This window comes from Sitophilus oryzae, unplaced genomic scaffold (assembly GCF_002938485.1).
Source record: "Sitophilus oryzae breed Bouriz unplaced genomic scaffold, Soryzae_2.0 scaffold_467_pilon_pilon, whole genome shotgun sequence".
NCBI classification, from domain to species: Eukaryota; Metazoa; Arthropoda; class Insecta; order Coleoptera; family Curculionidae; genus Sitophilus; species Sitophilus oryzae.
In genome coordinates this window covers 2240362-2258499 of record NW_022147048.1, presented here as the reverse complement: position 1 = coordinate 2258499, position 18138 = coordinate 2240362, and the positions used below count along the sequence as shown (strand labels likewise).

Sequence of the window (18138 nt, the reverse complement as noted above, 5' to 3'; positions counted from 1 at the left end):
TGGTTACCTTATTGTTTGATAATTTATTATTAGCACTACACCAGTTTTAATTGATTCTTAAAATTAAGAGAATAAAATTTCCCATAAAAAAAAATGCATTAAAAAAATATTTTGACGTATCTTTCTCCACTTGAAAGTCGAATTTTCAGATTCATTAACATACCTACTTTCTTTTAATTATTATTCATAGTGAAGGAGAATAAACCCACTACACTAGTACTTCTCCATGTACTGCTTTCTATTTCATTATCTTTGTCTGCAAGGTGAATATAAGTAATCTATGGAAACTAAGGAATTTACTAGCCTTTTTGTTATTATGATAGTATTAGGTAATATATCTTGCGTTGTGAGTTGATATTTTTTCACTATATATGTCATTCCAGCAGGTCCATTTTTGAGTATTCTCAACTAACTAATACATCAGAAATGGTTTCTGTCGTTTGTTTTCAATTTCAGGGCGTAAATTTACTGGAAGGAAAAGCGATCTATTTACTCTATAGAATAAAGAATGAGTGGTTAATAATGGTCTACTGCTCATATAATTTGAGTGGTTACGTATAAAGTTCTCTACTAACCTTCTTTGTTGTGTAGTTCCCTGCTCATCCTTATTTTTCTAATTTTGGTATGTTAGTATTTTTTTTTTTTTTTTTTTTTTTTTTTTTTTTAATTTGTAGTTAAATAACTCGATTATTAGTTTGATGGAACATGAAAAAAACGGTTTCAATGTATGGGTATGCTACAACCCCTTATTCAGTTTTGTCTGGGTCATCTCTAAATCGTCATTACTAAAATTGACATTAAACTTGTCAACATTAACACATAATTAAGATTAGTGAAGGGATCTGTATCAACAGGGCGGGGCACGTTTCAGGGACAACGACATCTATTGTTTAAAAATATAATATATTTTGATGTTTTTAACTTTTCATTTCTTAAATATTTTATTATAAAATATTCAACTTTAAGGACCATGGCAGTAAGTACGTCCTTCAGGAATAGAAGAGTCCGGGCCCAGTAACGATGCGTTGGCCTGCCTGCCATTATCACCGCATTGTCATCGCCCAAGAATTACTATAGGACTGCTCATTCCGCCAAAAGTGTCCGCCAGATGCACGCGAAAACTACTCGCTTGCGTGTGACGTTTGTTATTCTCTTGTGCATGGGTTAGTTGTCCTAGCATTTTTTCAAACCCGAGTCACGCTTTTGCAGGCATTCTTTTTTAGATATTCATTTTGGGTAAATAATTAATTCGCGGTCGGGCCGACGCAAATTTCTTACCTCACAACCTAGGTTTTAACTATAAATACGATTTAAATTGAATAGATTTGACAAAAAAATCTTTTATTTTTTTTTTTATATATTTTGTTTACTAGAAATGCGGTTGGAATATATATTTGTGGTTTTATGCCATTATACCTATGGAAAAGCCGAAACGGCAACGTTCATGTAATAGGTGTAAATGATTTAAAAACCTAGTCGAAAAAATTTAAAAACTGCCTAGTTACCGTGAAATAATACACAGAGCTTAAGACCAATTTGAAGAAGTACAATGTTATGTGATTGAAAGTAAGTGTGATATTTTGTTGTTGGTAGAAACGTGGCTATCTGAAAATGAAACATACTTATATGATATTGACGGTTACAAAGCCTTACATTCTTGCAGAGAAACTAGGGGCGGCGGTGCATCAATGTACATAATGGGAATTAATGGATTGTGATTCACAACCCAGCACTTATTAACTGGATTGTTGGCCTTCTTGGAAATTGAGATTTATTTGTCTTATTACTTGTCCCATCCTATGGTCTTTGCCAGTTCTTTTTCACATTAGAATTTATGGAGAAGACCGCCGATTCACATAATTGTTATAGTTCTCGTCGTTGCTTATTTGATATCCTTACTGATGAGTATCTGAACGTAAACTAGATGAACTCACTCTTTATGTTCATGCAGAATACATTAAGCACCATTCGACTTTATTTCAAACTATTTAAAAAACACAGTAGTATATGATTATGTACAAGACAAGCAACTATCCGCTCCATTGAATTAGTCATCTTTGTATGGAAGTCGAATATATAAAGCAAGCGTTGCACCAGGTTTTCAGTGGAATAATAGCAATTATGGTTTCATGAAACAAACTATATTACTTCTTAGCAGATGCCATAAAGTACATCTACAAAACAAGCATATGATTCAGTGCACGTAAATCAAGATATATTTACCGATTTTGAAAGAAACAGTGTGTAAACTCATATTAATTGACTTGGCAGTTAATTAATGTTAACGAACATGTTTGGAAGGAGCTCGAGTCTAGAGTTTAATCCGTTCTGGCACGACGATACCATGGTGTAACGAACCACGGACTTGTCTCATTTGCGCATGCTAGGAATGCTGTTGGTTCGCCTCTATTCAACACTAAAAAAAGAACACAACAATTCCCTAACAGATTGCTGGTATTTTAAATTTCTCCGTGTGTGTTTACAAGATCCTGAAGATAGTGCTACACTCACGCAATATTTAACAACTGCTTATAATACGTTAAAGTTCTTTGCTGAAATGGGAGAGCATGGGAGTCTGTCTCTAAATAAAACAATGGATTCAGTGTACTTTTTTTGTGTGAATAAAAGATAACCAAATATGGTGTCGTATACGGAAAATTGGTGCCTATAGCATTGTCGGCATTAAGACAACTCATATTGTTGTTTTTTCAGTTGAGCATTTCATACAGCGTATGCTTAAAACTCCTAGCAAACAGTGTCTTAATTCCCTGATTGTATCTGTTTGGTGAGTTAGGTGTTACGACTTATAGTTAATACTCTCGCAGAAGTTATTTTTTTTAGACTTCTTTTGTACGTAATGTAACACAAACACAGCGGATGGCATGCATTCTACTCAGCTTGGTATTTGTGAAAAATATATAAATGAATGTGTGTTTCCTATCATTATTCATTTACAATTTTTCGAGTGAAGAGTGTTTCATTCGTGACTAATTACAAGATCTGTACAATCTCGGGCCCTCTGGCGCGATTCAGGACTCTCTTTTGGTACCTTAAAACTTGCATTGATTATTCCCGGATATTATTTTGCTTCATTCAATATGTGCTCTTGAACCGGTATATTTCCGCGGAGCTAAACACGGTGAATAACCTATTTTTTGTGTGACGTAAAGCCTTGTCAGTAAACTATCTGATCCCCGTCTTGATAGCAGTGTGTTAGTGTTGTTTTTCGATTAAGGTTTCATTGAAACTATGGGTCATTTCAATAACAGGACATTGGACGCGTATTTTTCTACTTGATAGTCTGATACCATGCGTTAATGTATGAGATCCCTTTTGTTACAGACTGTGGATCGTTCTTATGACAATAGTTGGAACTCCGAGGCTAGTGGTTGACTGTATTATATTATTATCACGACTAGTTAGAGAAACATATTTGTGTTGCCGTTTTTTTTATCGACTTGGAAAACAGCTTGATTGTGTGAGCTGTGGTATCTTTGTCTGGATGAATATGTTTTACAAAAATAAACAAAAAAAAAAAAAAAAATATTTAAATTTATAACATTACCTTTGGCGTACGCAGTTATGTTGGAGCTTTTGATGGTGGGTTAGTGACTTGTAATGTACTGTACAGGGTATCCGCAGGGCTCTGTTCTGGGTCTACTGTATTCTTTGTACTAGTATTTAGTGGTTCATGGCATGTGATTTGGTACTATGGCCATTATTTTAGCATATTCGCAGTGATTGTTACTTTTAGTGGGGCTGACTGTATCATACGACATTGAGTCCTACGGTATGGGGACCTGGACTGTTATGTGGGCTGGTTTATTACTGCAACCTGCTTAAATTTAATATTGTAAACTACATTTTATGTATTTTAGATGTGGAAACACTACTGTACGGTTTCAATATGTACGCTCACAATATTATCTTTTACAAAGATTTACTCTACGAGAGTAATATCATTAAATATTTGGCATTGAAATTATCAATTTATTTGGGTACGGGTCATTCCTACTGTATGAGCTTAAAAATTTCCTTTATTTTGTTCGCTTCGATGCAGACGTTTCGGCGTCATGGGACACTATTGTGCTTACCATTCTACAGGACTCTTACGATTAAAACCGTTGTATAATGCTTGTTCGGTTTACTCTTTTATCTAGTCCTGTTTGGTGTTCTCCGCTCTCTATTTCTGGTCCTGTGGTTTGTCGCGAATTTTTGGCTCATCTTGTTCAAGTGTTCTAATAATAAGACACTTAATATGTGTAACTTATTTTAATTACTGACTCATCAAGATCTCACACCGGGAGACGGCTTGCGTATACAGGGTAGCTGGATTGCCATGTTTAAGTGCGAGGGAACTTGCGAGTGGTTGGAGCGTGCCCATTCCATTTTAATTTTACCTAAGTCAAAAGTCAAGATTACACCTTTTATCTCTCTGCAACAAGATTCATGATCATAATACGGACAGCTCTTGAACTTTTCTTCTCTAACTTCTTCTAATAAAGGGATCCTATTCGCTGGTATTGGTGCTTCTGCTACAACTCATTGCCGATGACTTAAAGCCGAGGCATGTTTTCAGGTGATTTGTAGTAAATCTAAAAATCAAATACTGTAGAATGCTGTTCTATGTTCTATTAAGTCTCTACTCTTCAGTTTATATCTCGCGCTCGCTCTCGCTCTCGGCCTCTCTCTGAATTGTTCTCGCTCTCCTCTCCCTCTCGTTCTCTATAGTCGCTCTCTCTCTCCTCTCGCTCTCGCTCATTAGTATATACTTCTCGCTTTATTTTTGTATTGTTTTTTTTTTTTTTTTTTTTTTTTTTTTTTTTTTTTTTTTTTATTTATTTATTTCCTGCTTTTCAGTAGAAATAAAATAATCCACTATGCTCTTTGTGTCTTGCCTTTATGCCCCGTTTCATCGTTTCAATTACATCACAGTTATTTTTTCAATTCTTCGCTCTCTCTTCTCGCTCCTCGATTCATTTTCCGTGTGGCTGCAGACTCTCTCGGCGTTCTGATCCCTCTCTCGCTCCTCCTCGCTTTCCCCCTACCCTCCTCTCTCGCTTGTGGCTCTCTTACTTATCCGTTTACGCTCGCTCGCTCATATGCCCCTGTCGCTCTCGATGACATTTGCCTCGCTCTTGGCTCGCTCTCGTCCCTTAGTGTCGTTCCCTGTCTTCCCCCATGTCCCCACGGTTCTGACCGCGTTACGCCCCTTCTACCTCCTTGCTCGGCCCGGCGCCTCTTGTCCTCCTCCGCTCAACTCCTTGTATCCCCAGGCGTACTCCCCTTTCCGATCCTGCCCCGTGCTTTGTGGCTTTTCTCCTCTCCCGCTCGTTGCTCTCTCACCTCTGCCCGCTCTCCGGTGGCTCTTGTGTGCTCGCGTGGTTTCTATCGTATGGCTATCTACTCTCATGGCCCTTCGCTCTTCTTGCTCTCCTCCCCCCTCGTGTCACGCCTAACTCTTCCCCTCTCTTCCGCCCTTCGCCGCTTTGACACGGCATTTAGGCACTGATCATGTTTTGTTGCCTAACTCTTCTCGTTCTTTTTAGAACTATCTCTCTCAATGTACTCATTATACTCTTTTTAGCTGCATTACGGAGGGCCAAACTTTTGTTTTCCCTGACAGCGTATCTCTGACCCTTCGTCAGAGTCTCACGCCTGCGGATCGCGCTCTGCTTCGCTTCCAATTTTTGTTTAGTATTAGACACTATCATTCTCTTCCATTTACTATTTGAGCTTGTGTTACAAATATTGAATTTTGGCTGGATATTTATCTTAATTACATGTCTGCCTCGCACTTCTCGTCACACGCTCGCCTGTCCCTTAACTATTTCCTATCATCTGCTATCCTCATTTACTTTTTACTCACTGAGCATGCCTGAGATTCCATACTCCAGTAGTACTGAAACACTGTTTTAAAAGATAGAATTTGGTTCGTCCCTTTGTATCATCTAACTTTTCGTATTTAGCTCATCTCGCTCTCTCGAGTTATAAGTCGTCCTCTTTTTCCCTCTCTACGCTCTCACAACTATTCTCTCGATATTCGGTACTCTACCTCGCTCCGTTCTCTCTGCCCGACATGCTGGCGCTCTCGCGCTCTCGCTCCTTAGTCTCTTCGTGTTTTCCGTCCCCTGCTTTTCCCTCCAGGAGCTCTCGGCTTCATTTCGCCCGCACTTACTCACTTCCTCCGCTCGCCTCGCCCCCCTCGCCTCGCTCCCTCCCTCTCTCGAATTCTAACGTCACCCTTTTGTCAACTCTCTTATATGAAACTGTTAACTTCTTCCGTTTTCTTTCTCAGATGACACATCTTCTCGCTCTCTTGACTTCGTGTGATAATCACTTATCTTCATATCATTTGCGTAAGACGTTCTCCGCCTTGTTGGATGTGCTCTCTCTCTCTCTCCCTCCTGCTCTCTCTCTCATTTCTCGTTACCTCTGTCTCTCCACTTCACAACTACTTGCGCTCTGTTGCTGCGCTCCTCAGCGTCCTATCTCTCTCTCTCTCCTATCGGAGACTCATTTCCGCCGGCTCCTCTATTCATTGGAGGTCAACCAGGTATTCTTTTCTCTCGCTCCTTCCGTCTCGCTCTCTCTTTTGGCTCTTCTGTTCTGTCGCTCGCCCGCGCTCCCTCTCTGTCGCTGCGCTCCGCCCTCCCTCTCCTCTTCCACTCTTTTTTGCCTCTTCGCGCGGTCGCTCGTTACGCTCTCTTCTTAACGCGTGTCCTTCTGTTCTCTCTCACCTCTCTGAAAAATCGTTCGGCTTTATGTCTCCTACCTGAGACTAGTAGGCCTTTTTATAGTAGCTTTGATGCGATGATATCAAGTCACCTGCTGGAAGTGGTCTGCCTCGTAGTCACCTCTCCACTCTAAGAAGGAGAAAGGAAGCTGAGGTCACTTAAGATACTCTCGCTCTCTCGTCTCTCTCGCCTTTCTCGACTGCTGTCTTCGCATCTTGCTCGCGTCACTACTCTCTCTCGTCTATTTCGCTTGATCGCTCGATCATTCCGCTCTCCACAACTCTGCCTCTGTCTCAGATTTTTTTTGTGTAAGTCCATACTCTCTCTCTTTGTGGTGTGCTTGTGTTTTGTCTCGTAATGGTTGTCGCCTATGATCCGACAGTAGTGACACATACACTCCTCTGCCTCGCCTCTCTTGGTCTCGTTTGTAGTGTTTTACCCGTGCTCTCGCGCTCACGCATTTCTCATATCCCTTCTCTCTATGACTTCTTCTCACGTTTTACGGTCTAGCTCTCCTCGCATTCTCGCGCCTTGGATCTCCGCTCTCACTTCTCGTTGATCCTGGTCCGAGTCACTGTTATCACCACATGCTCTTTCTCTCTCTCCAAATCTGCGTTGGTCGGTGTGTCTTTGTCTATCGTATGCATCGTCTCGCCTGATGGTACTTGCAGGTTCTTCTATCTTTCAATATGTTGCTTTGGCTATTGGTTTGCTGGAAAATCGTAATGTATTTGGCCCGCTTGCTATATGGCGGTAGCACTTTGTAACAATCACAACACAAAATGGTACGTATTTGTATCACTCTAGATGCTTCTAAACTTTAAAGGACACTTCTTTTTCAAACCATTGTTAAATTGACATTATACTTAACCTCAAATTTTCGCTGGTTTTTTTATAGTTTTCCCTAGGACTCTTAACCACTATATGACAGGGCTTTTGGCAGGACTACAATAACGTCACACTGTCAGCTGAAGCGCGGGAAGAGGCGAACGTAGTCTTATGGGGATCGAGCATCCTGTTTGTAGTATAATCCGTTTTTGTCTCCGGGCCGGCTTTGACTGCCGTTATTTTTTCACATAGCGGTATATATTTTTATTGTTTTCGAACGGAAATCGTTTTTAGTTTAACGGATTCCTAAGCATACTGGGTTAGACAGTCCATTTCGAGTCTCAAACATCGAGGCGTGAGGGCTCAGTATTATCTTGTAAATTTGCTTTTACGGTGCCGGGATTCACCCTACGATTTTTATCCCGATATCTGCGGGTGTGTCTACACAAGATTTTGCGGTGGGCCGGAGCCCTGTTACTTGGGGCCCGCAATCTACATGCCAGGACACATCGGCCTTAGTGAACTATCTGTGGTGTAGCCCGTGTCGCCCGCGCTGTACAGGATGATGTCCGCTTCTGCACGGGATATACTCACAAGGATCGGGGCCCTGTAATAACGTGAAATTGCTCAAGGTGGGTAGGTGTTTGACGAAGTTTCCAGTAACAGGTAAGGGTGTTAGCCCCTGTGTGTTGGTTTTTTATTAGTTCTTATTTTATCTTATTTCTTTCTAATCTATGTCGTAGACGGGCTGTAAAACAGATCACGACAAAGGGCCCACGTAAGACAGCCATTCGTCATTGTTTCTTATTCAGGTGATGAAAGGATAAAAAAACGTCCTCTATGAAAACTCTTAGTGTACTCATAGTAAATATTAGTTTCGCGTGGGATTTTTTGTATCTCTACTCATACTGTATATATTTGGTAGATTATATGGCATATTTTTCAGATATATATTTTCGCTTGAGTTAAACTACTTATCTGGTTCCATTAGGTTAAATATATATAATTTCAAGATTTGGTGCTTGACCTTTTCTTTTAGGGCTCTATTTGGGCCGGTTATACCGTGATCTCTTTTTTGAATGTTCAAGGCGTTTAACATTCTTCAAATTTCGTGATATATTAAAATCATTATTGTATATAGGTATTATTTATATAGTGGTTTCTCGGTTACTCACTTTGGGATACGCGTCTTGCTTGTATTATGAATATGTTTATACGAATATTGTGGGATCCTCGGCGTCGTTTTACTGTGCTATGTTTTGTGTGAGCGTTTACAGAGAAACTCTTCAATCCCATCGTCAATAATAGTTCATATCTCGTAACATTCATTGCGCTGCAATGCCATCGCTTTCTCAGTTATTTTTTTTACAAAGTATACTTGCGATTCACTTCAAGAGTGCGTTCTTATTCTCCTTTTACTCAGTTACAAAGCAACTAAACAGTGTCCCTTTCAAATTTGAAATACCAGATTACACTACAATGGAACGGGAATACCTAAAATAATATAGAAAATCTAGGAAATAAATAATATATGTATCATATAAAATAAAATTTGTATCTAACTTTATATAACAGTATAAATTCCCTGTTTATTATAACAAGATTATAACCATGTACTTTATATGTGTAGGTTAGTTAGCGATATAAGGGAGACCTAAACAAATTAGAAAATATTAGCTGTTATACTACATTCGGGTCAGGTTTCATTTAATGAAATCCATTAGAAATGAGAAAAGGAATTGGCATTTTAGGTTGCAATTTCGTCAAAATCCGTTCTGCCAGCTGGGTAACCGTGAGGAAACGATAATCTCTCGATTGTTGTTCGTAAAGAAATAGTACGGACGCGTCTCATTAATAAAAATTCAACAAATTTGCAAGTAGCCAATAAAATGAGTGGGTGGAGCGATTTGCGGTGACGCACTCGTCAAATCGACGTATAAAATATATTGCTGTTTATTTAAATGTTTTTTGTCCGCATTCCTTTCATAGACACAGATCCAGCAGATGTACTGTACCTCAGGGCTCAAAGTAGCGAAATGACATACATGAAAAATTAATTTTATTTCATATTTTAGACGTCTTTATAACTACCTTTGTATCTACTGAATACGGTTTAGAAGATGGTTTAGAAGTAACGAAATGAGATATACATATAAAAAAATTATATTTTATATTGTAGATCGACTTACTTTAAGCACCGATAGAAAAATGAAAATCCGCGGAAATGCGTTGTTTCACCAGTATGCAGTGATCTTCTTCCCGACCTTTGACACAGATCAATGAATAATATCTATCCTTATCAACTTCGCGATCGTCAATAAATGCTATAAATAAAATTAAAAAAAAATTGTCAATAAAGCATAAAAACGACAACTAAACCAACCTAAAACCTAAAAAACAACCAAACAAAACCAACAAAACCCACTAGAGCCATACCCAATAAAAACAACCAAACCAAACCAACTAAAACCAAACCGAAAGTATGTAAAAAAGTTGAGAATACTATGGAAAACTTCGAAATATTGAAGATTTACCATTACACCGCCCTTATGATAAATTTCCGCGGAAAAAGTTATATAGAAAAGTTATAACAAATTATTAATCAAACAAAAATATGTAGCTTTTATCTTCCTATCACATTTTGGCACTTCTAAACCCGGAAAAATCAATGAAAATTATTGTGATAAAAATATATTTTCGAACAAAAATTAGTTCGCATCGTTATATTAAATGTTTTTACGTCATTCTATAATGAAAAAGCTATTAAAAACACCGTAAAGCTTTAAATTTTAGTTAATATTTTTATTTATTATTTTCCCCTGTAAATATAAGCGCGAACATGGCGGCAGCAGAAGAAAATTTTTGGAAACTGGTAGAAGCACATTTTCTAATATGCGCACTGATAGAAGCTCTATATTTCTGATATAGGTATATTTTAACTACTTTACCAGGGATGGGTAGACCTGTAAAAAATCTTAAATTAATTATGAACCAGTACTTAAAATTTATATAGTCCTGAATGCCTACAACTTTTAAAGATGTAAGAAATAAAATAAGATTATGCTATATAAAATAAAGATTTCCAAAGTAGCTATATTTTTTTACTAAATATGCATTTTACTAAATATGACATTAATTTATCATAAAAAACTCCGTTACATGTTACATGCATTGAGGGTAGGTCTCAAGGTAGAGTCTTCTTCACTGTGGCTGCAAGGGATGATTTTTTTTGGCCTGATATGGCTCGACCTTAAAAAACATAAAATTGACATATAAATCAAGAACTGATCAAAATCATAAAAATGTTTTGCGGAACATCCAATTCTCAACCATTTTCTTCTATTTATAATCGTTTAGGCAACCAGTAATACATCAGACGAAAACCGCTCCAATCAGATGATTTTGACAGTAAACAACAAGATTAAAGAGAATTCCTTTGTTTTTCAAATGAATACCGTCGTGTTTTACGCCTTTATCTAAATTTTGTCTAATTTTTGTTAAAAAGTCGTCCAAAGAATAATCTAAGCTGATCAAACTTAATAGTAGTTATTATATCAATTAATAAGGTAAGTTTTAATCCTTGAAAAAATATGAGTGTACATAAAAATATAAAAATCTTTAGTTTTCAACATCCATAATAAAATGGGAAGAATTTTTCTGGAGCATATGGGCGGCAATCGATTATTTTGTTGCGCCAGATGCGACACAAATCTAACTAACCGGTCGGAACTAATTAGTACCCGATTTACCGGAGCCACTGGGAGAGCTTTCCTTTTCAATCGAGTAGTAAATTTAACGTACAGCGAGGTCCAGGATAGGGTAATGCTTACCGGCCGTCATATGGTACGTATTAACAATTTAATACATCCTAATTATAGAAAATTACATGAGACGACATATACTGGGTGGCGCCTCTCATATGAGTCGGAGGCTCCAAGGAGAATGACCAGTTGAAGTGAAATTTTGGGAGCATATGTATTGGGTACATATATCGTCGGCTTTATGACGAAAAGGCGTATCTCGATTTTTGCTACTTTTCAGGAGAGCAATTTAAGCAATTGAGTGATTTTCTTTATTTGGCCAATAAATGTAAAGTCTTTAATTTTTTAATAGTGTTAACGGAGACATTGAGGAAACGTTCTGAAGATATATTGAGCGTAAATTCTAATAAATAATTTATTTTTAGTTGTTTAACCCATTAACGCCCGCCGTACTCAAATGAGTACAGTTATTTTGGACAAACTCTGCCATCTGATGGGCAATATATTAAGTTGTTAGCTATCGCGCCATATTTTATTAATCTCTGGGCAGTGTTTACTGATAGTTGACAGGTATTGGTGTGTTTTGAAAAGATTAGTTACAGTTTTAAAATATGACTTATTTTTGAACCTGGTAAGTAAAGTGAATATAATATATTTAGGAGGCTATTTGTATAATTATTGACAAATTACGCCAAATATCTATTTTATATGTATTAAACAAGTGGTAAAAATTAGCCATAGATTCATAACCTCATTTCCTGAAACGTGAATCAGCGCCAAACACGGATGTACTCAAATGAGTACAGTGGGCTCAAGTATGAATTTTTAATTTCAAGCTACGTTTTGTTTCAGAAATGGATGACGACTTTCAACCAATAACGACCACAAGTTTTTATGGTCGAAAAATATTTTCTACATTGCAAGAAGCTGCGGATGCAATTGAGAGTCACGAAGACGAGGCTGATGTAATAGTCCTGCCACCAGAACCGGATGTTCTCACCGATCAAGAAGAGTTTGATGATGATAATATTATGGAAAGCCATATTCCAAACGATGTGCCCGGATATATTGAAGTAAATTTTGGCAATACAGACGAATGGAGTGACAGTGACGACGAGCCATTATCAATATTTGTCAGCAAGCGTCCTCGTGCCGAAGAGAGAAATCCTGTATGGGAGAAAATTGAGCCGGTTTATGTTTTCTCACGTGACACAGAAAATGGCGCTAATGATCGTTTAGAAAAAGTAAAGGAAAGTTTACGTGGCTATAATCCAGTGCAAATTTTTGAGAAACTGTTTGACGATAATGTGTTCCAACTTATGATAGAGCAATCAATTATTTACTCTCGACAGAAAAATAATCATGATTTTTTTGCTACCATGGAAGAAATGAAAATTTTCATTGGAATTTTGTTGCTCTCTGGGTATCACAAATTGCCACAACAGAGGATGTATTGGTCTTTAGATGAAGATTTAGGTGTCAAAATTGTTTCGGGATCTATCTCACGCAATAGATTTCTAGAAATAAAAAGATACCTACATTTTGCAGATAATGATAAAATAAATAAAAATGATAAAATGTTCAAGTTACGGCCCCTTATGGACATTTTGAACAAAAATTTTAGACAGTGGGGATTTTTTCATAAATCTCTGAGCGTGGATGAAGCAATGGTGAAATATTTTGGGCACCACTCCGCCAAACAATTTATCCGCGGAAAACCAGTCCGCTTCGGATTCAAGGATTGGATGTTGTGCAGTTCAACCGGGTATTGCTACGCGTTTGACACCTATTGTGGCAAAAACAGTGAGAAGAAGGGGCAATCACTTGGTCTTGGTGCTGATGTGGTAATTTCATTGCTAGAACATCTAGACAACCCAGCTGACCACATAGTGTACTTTGACAATTTTTTTACCACTCTTCGTCTCATGAACCAATTGACAGCTAAAGGTATACGTGCTACAGGCACTATTCGTGAAAATCGGCAGAAGAATTGTAACATTCAGTCTTCTAAAATGATGGACAAAGAGGAAAGGGGCACATACGACTATAGATTTAACTGTGAGAATAACTTACTGATTGTGAAATGGAAAGACAATAGTGTTTGCTCAATGGCTAGTAATCACGATTTTATTGAACCTCTCAACTACGTCAAGCGATGGTCGCGAGCCAAAAAGGAGATAACTACGGTCCAACAACCTTTGGTTTTTCAAAATTATAATGCTGGAATGGGCGGCGTTGACTTGAATGACCAGGCAACAAATACTTACAGAATAAGCATAAGGGGCAAGAAATGGTGGTGGTGTTTATTCACTCATATGGTCAATGTAACCATGACAAATTCCTGGAAGTTACATCAAATTTGTGCCTCGCCGGAAGAAAAAATTAGCCTTCTTGACTTTACAAGATATGTTGCTCGGTATTATCTCCGCTTGAACAATAAAACTCGTAAAACTAATCGACCATGTCAAGTTCCTGGTGCTGTGAGATATGACAATGTTGGTCACTTCCCAGAGAAGATTGAGAAACAGCTTAGATGTAGCGTGTGCCATTTGCGTATTAGATGGCGTTGTAAAAAGTGCATTGTTACACTTTGCGTAGAAAGAGAGTGTTTTGAGAAATATCATACTTAAAAATATTTTATTTATGACCTAAGTTTTTTATTTGTATAGGTATAACAAAAATAACTAGTATATTTTCACTTATTTTGTTAAAAATACTTTAAATAGATATAGTTTTGTAGTATTAAAGGAGTAGTATTTTTATACACCCATTAGCCCAGTGTACTTATTTGAGTACGGCGCCATATTGCATTCCTAAAAGCCCAGATTGCCATTTTTTTATATTTCTAACTATTACTTACACCCAACTGAGTTACTTTTTCTAATAAAATTGGGTATTTTATTATTAATTTGCATTTGGGCCTTAATGGGTTAATAGAGATAGGCCTTTTTGTTATAATAATAATAAATTTATTTCCGAACGAATAGTATGCATACGCCCATGTAAAATAAATTTAAAAATGACGGTAAAGTATTCTTAATAAGAAAAAAAATTATACAATATTCACATTATGGAATACTTACAAGAAAATACAATACATACATACAAGAAAAAATCTGAAAATCGCCAAAAAATCAGAAACAAATATTTTTAAATACTTTTATTCGCGTTGGATTAGATCAACTGAAAACAAAGACAATTTTCATGCCAGAAGCAAAGACAATAATCAATTAAAATACTCTTATCTAGCTTATTTTAATAATATTGTTTTTTATACAAAAATGCATTTTTTTAACTAATATATTTTTAGTAATTTTTTAGTTAATTGGGGGCACTAATACAGGGCATTTAAACTCACGGTCCATATAATAAAAACCAAAATTTATTCGTTTTTTTTATACAAATAACTGTGGAGTAACAGTTTCTCTTTTCCCTGTTCAATGATAACAAATTCGACTTCCATTCTACGTGTTCCCCCATTCCCCCATGAAAATGTGATTCAATTCAAGAACTGATATGTTAAATGACTTCCATCTTGATTCGGAACATAATATTTCTCTGCCCTGTACTGTATTACAAATTTTTCTAACCGGTCTTCATTCATATATAGGACATAATGATAATAACTAGAGTAGAATTCGAGAATAATGAGTTCCCTCCACAGACTTAAAATAAAATATAGACTACACTATTTACATCTCAACGCGGTCAAACAATCTTTTTTGTACACATGTTTACTTCTGGGTACAGTCAACCGAGCCTTCCTCATCCAGCCTATGTTGTCACGTCTTTAATATTATCAATATTTTTTTTCTTGTTATACACATATATTGAGATATTAATACTACATTTTAATAAAGTAGGTTTTAATATTCCATAGATGTATTAAATAGTCCGTATACTACTAAATTATAAGTCGAATACTGTTTAAAAAGGATAAGTTTTTTACAATATGACAACACCGATTAGAGGCGAGGGAGCCTATTCATTCATTTATTACCTTGTAGTACGCGTCGCACGTGTGCGGTAAAGCTTTGTTGCCGCTATGTCCCCGGCTGTATTAACGCATTTTCTTAGCTTGTAGTCCTTTTCTGTTCAAGAACTATAAAATATGATTCGCCAGTGCCAAATTTGCAAGAAATTTGACTTAAATAATCCATTTAAGTCTTGAAACGACTTTCGACTGGTAGGCAACTCTCAATTTACCCATTGGGAGTCAGTGGCGTTGTTGTAGAAAGGCGCTTATTTAGATAATATTTTAGTAAAATGTAAAATCTGAATTTTTTCTTTTACATTACATTATTTACTTACTTACATTGTAACAAAATCATAATTATAACCCTGTTAATAATTAATAATGTTTTTATTAAAAATATATTCCGGTTTATTCTAAAATTATCTTCAGAATCTGAAATAACATACAAGAATTTTAAAATGGTATTACATTATGAAACAATATTTTTTAATATACCGGGTCGTCTCAAAAGTGGCTCACCTCCTATAATTTTTTTATTTTTTCAGATAAAAAAAAAACAGATTTGTATGTTAGTAGGTATATGACATAAATTAGGATCTATTGACGTATTCAATTGTTTTTGGTCTCTTCCTGTTTCACCAATATTATTACATCTTTTGATTTTTAAAGGCACCCTCGGTATATTGCTACTTTATTCGATAAAAAATGACACTCTGAATAGAATGACATATCATATGTCAACTTTTGACATTGTCGCTTAAAAACAAATCGTATATCGAACAAAACCGAACTCTCCGTGTAAAATCCGAGTGCTTCCGAGGTTTTGGTGAGTTTTAGTGTCGTCTCGATTCTTCTCGAACGTTCGAATGAATCATTACGGTGTCTATTCTTTAGTCCTTATTTTGCGATGTTAAGGTCATCTGGGGGCGGGACATATAGTTGGGTTAGGTCGAGTCCACACGGATCGGGTCCCCCAAGAACGGTAAACTAATAGGATTGCTCATCTTCATAAGACGTACGTTCGCCTCTTCCCGCGCTTCAGCTGACAGTTGTGACGTCATTGTAGTCCTTGTCAAAGCCTTGTCATGATAGTGTGTATTATTAGTTGCCTATGGTAAACTTATAAAAATAACAGCTGAGAAATTTTGAGTTAATTATTTTGTATATTTTAAATGTGAAAAAGGTGTCTTTAAAGTTTTTAGAGCTATAGAGTGTATAAATACGTTCATTTTGTGTTGTGGATGGTGACAAAGTGCATACTAAGTGCCCACGATTTTGTTTATTAATTATTTTAAAGCAAAATATGGAAGTACTCTAAAAAAAATGCTTGCAAAAGGTGATGCTGGGAACTGCTGTTCTTAAAAATGCATTATCCGAGTATTTAATACGATTTATACAGTTAAATTTCTATACTGCATACATATAAGGTGTTTAAATAAATAAACTAAATAATGAACGTTTTGCATTCGGTAACCAATAATGCACGTGTGTGTATTATTGGTTGCCGGATAAGGACTGATAACCATGACAAGGGCTACAATGACGTCACAAAGCGAGTAGTTTTCGCATGCACCTGGCGGACACTTTTGGCTGAATGAGCAGTCCTATTAGGTTAACTGTTCTTGCGGGTCCCCAACAATATTTTAATTTGTTAACTTTTATATATTGTAACTTCGTAACAAATTGTCAGTAATTCTAGTATTTCTGACGTTAAGTAGAGTACTAAAATTTGGTTGGGGTTTTATAGAGGCGAAGAAAAAGATACGAGTAAAGATATTTCAGTTCAGTCAGATGCTACAGGGTGTTCAAAAGATATTTAAAAATTTCAACTACTTAAAACTTTAAAAAAATCTTAAAAATGAACTTTATCGTTGGCTCACCCTGTACACCGATATGTTTCAGGTACGAGATGTTTCTTGTAAATCCTGCGACTCTAAACTGGGATGGATGTACGAGTTCGCAACGGAAGACAATCAGAAATACAAAGAAGGCCGCGTTATATTAGAGAGGGCGCTGGTTACGGAAACCGATGGAATAGACGAAAGAAGATACTACGTGAGACAGGATAATTAGAGGAATTATATGGAGAATGCAATTTGAGACAAGCGTATAAAAGTTGTTTTTAGTAGAAATACCGTGGGTTAGTAGGTATATACAGGGATGTTGTTTTGTAAAGATTGAGATAAATAAGTACCCGAAATATATGACGTGAAGAGGCTTTATTAGAGGAAGCTTAGAACATAACTAATCAATTAGTATTAATTAATAATATATAAGTATCTGCAGCAGATCTCCTAAAGAAACCGTTATCAATTTACTTTGTAATCTTATTAATTTATATGGACATGAAATTGAAGAATTTTATACGAAAAAAATCCAGTATTTTTAAATATCTTCTGATTTTGTTCACGTTACCTAGTTACAACCTGTATAATAATTTATGTATTGTTTAAACATAATATACATAGTGATCTAAGATACCAAATGATCGGTAAGTTTTATGACCAATTTAAAAATATCTATCTATCTAGTGTATTTTTTGTTATGATAAATACAGAGTTCGCCTCGGTTGATTATACGAAAATGGAAAGATTTAGAAACAAAATCTTTTAGGGGTATATGAGGGAAGGGCAATGTGCATAATTTAAAAGTATTTTGAAACGTACAAGGTATGTCAGAACTAAGATCCACACCAAAGTGTTATGGAATACCCATCAGTATATTTAAAATAGATCCAGCAATTTTTGGTACCCCTGTATGTGTGTAAGGAGGCGCTAAAATTTTTCAGTAAAGGTTATATATCATTAGCACAAGAATTAATTCTGAAAAGTAATGT

The 18138-nt window shown here is 36.4% G+C and overlaps 1 long non-coding RNA gene across 1 annotated transcript; it reads left to right on the top strand.

Moving 5' to 3' along the window:
- The first annotated feature begins 10982 nt into the window (after positions 1 to 10982).
- On the top strand, positions 10983 to 18138 carry LOC115886099. Its single transcript, XR_004050830.1, has 3 exons — positions 10983 to 11131; positions 11188 to 11408; positions 17205 to 18138. It is a non-coding gene; the product is annotated as an uncharacterized LOC115886099 (long non-coding RNA).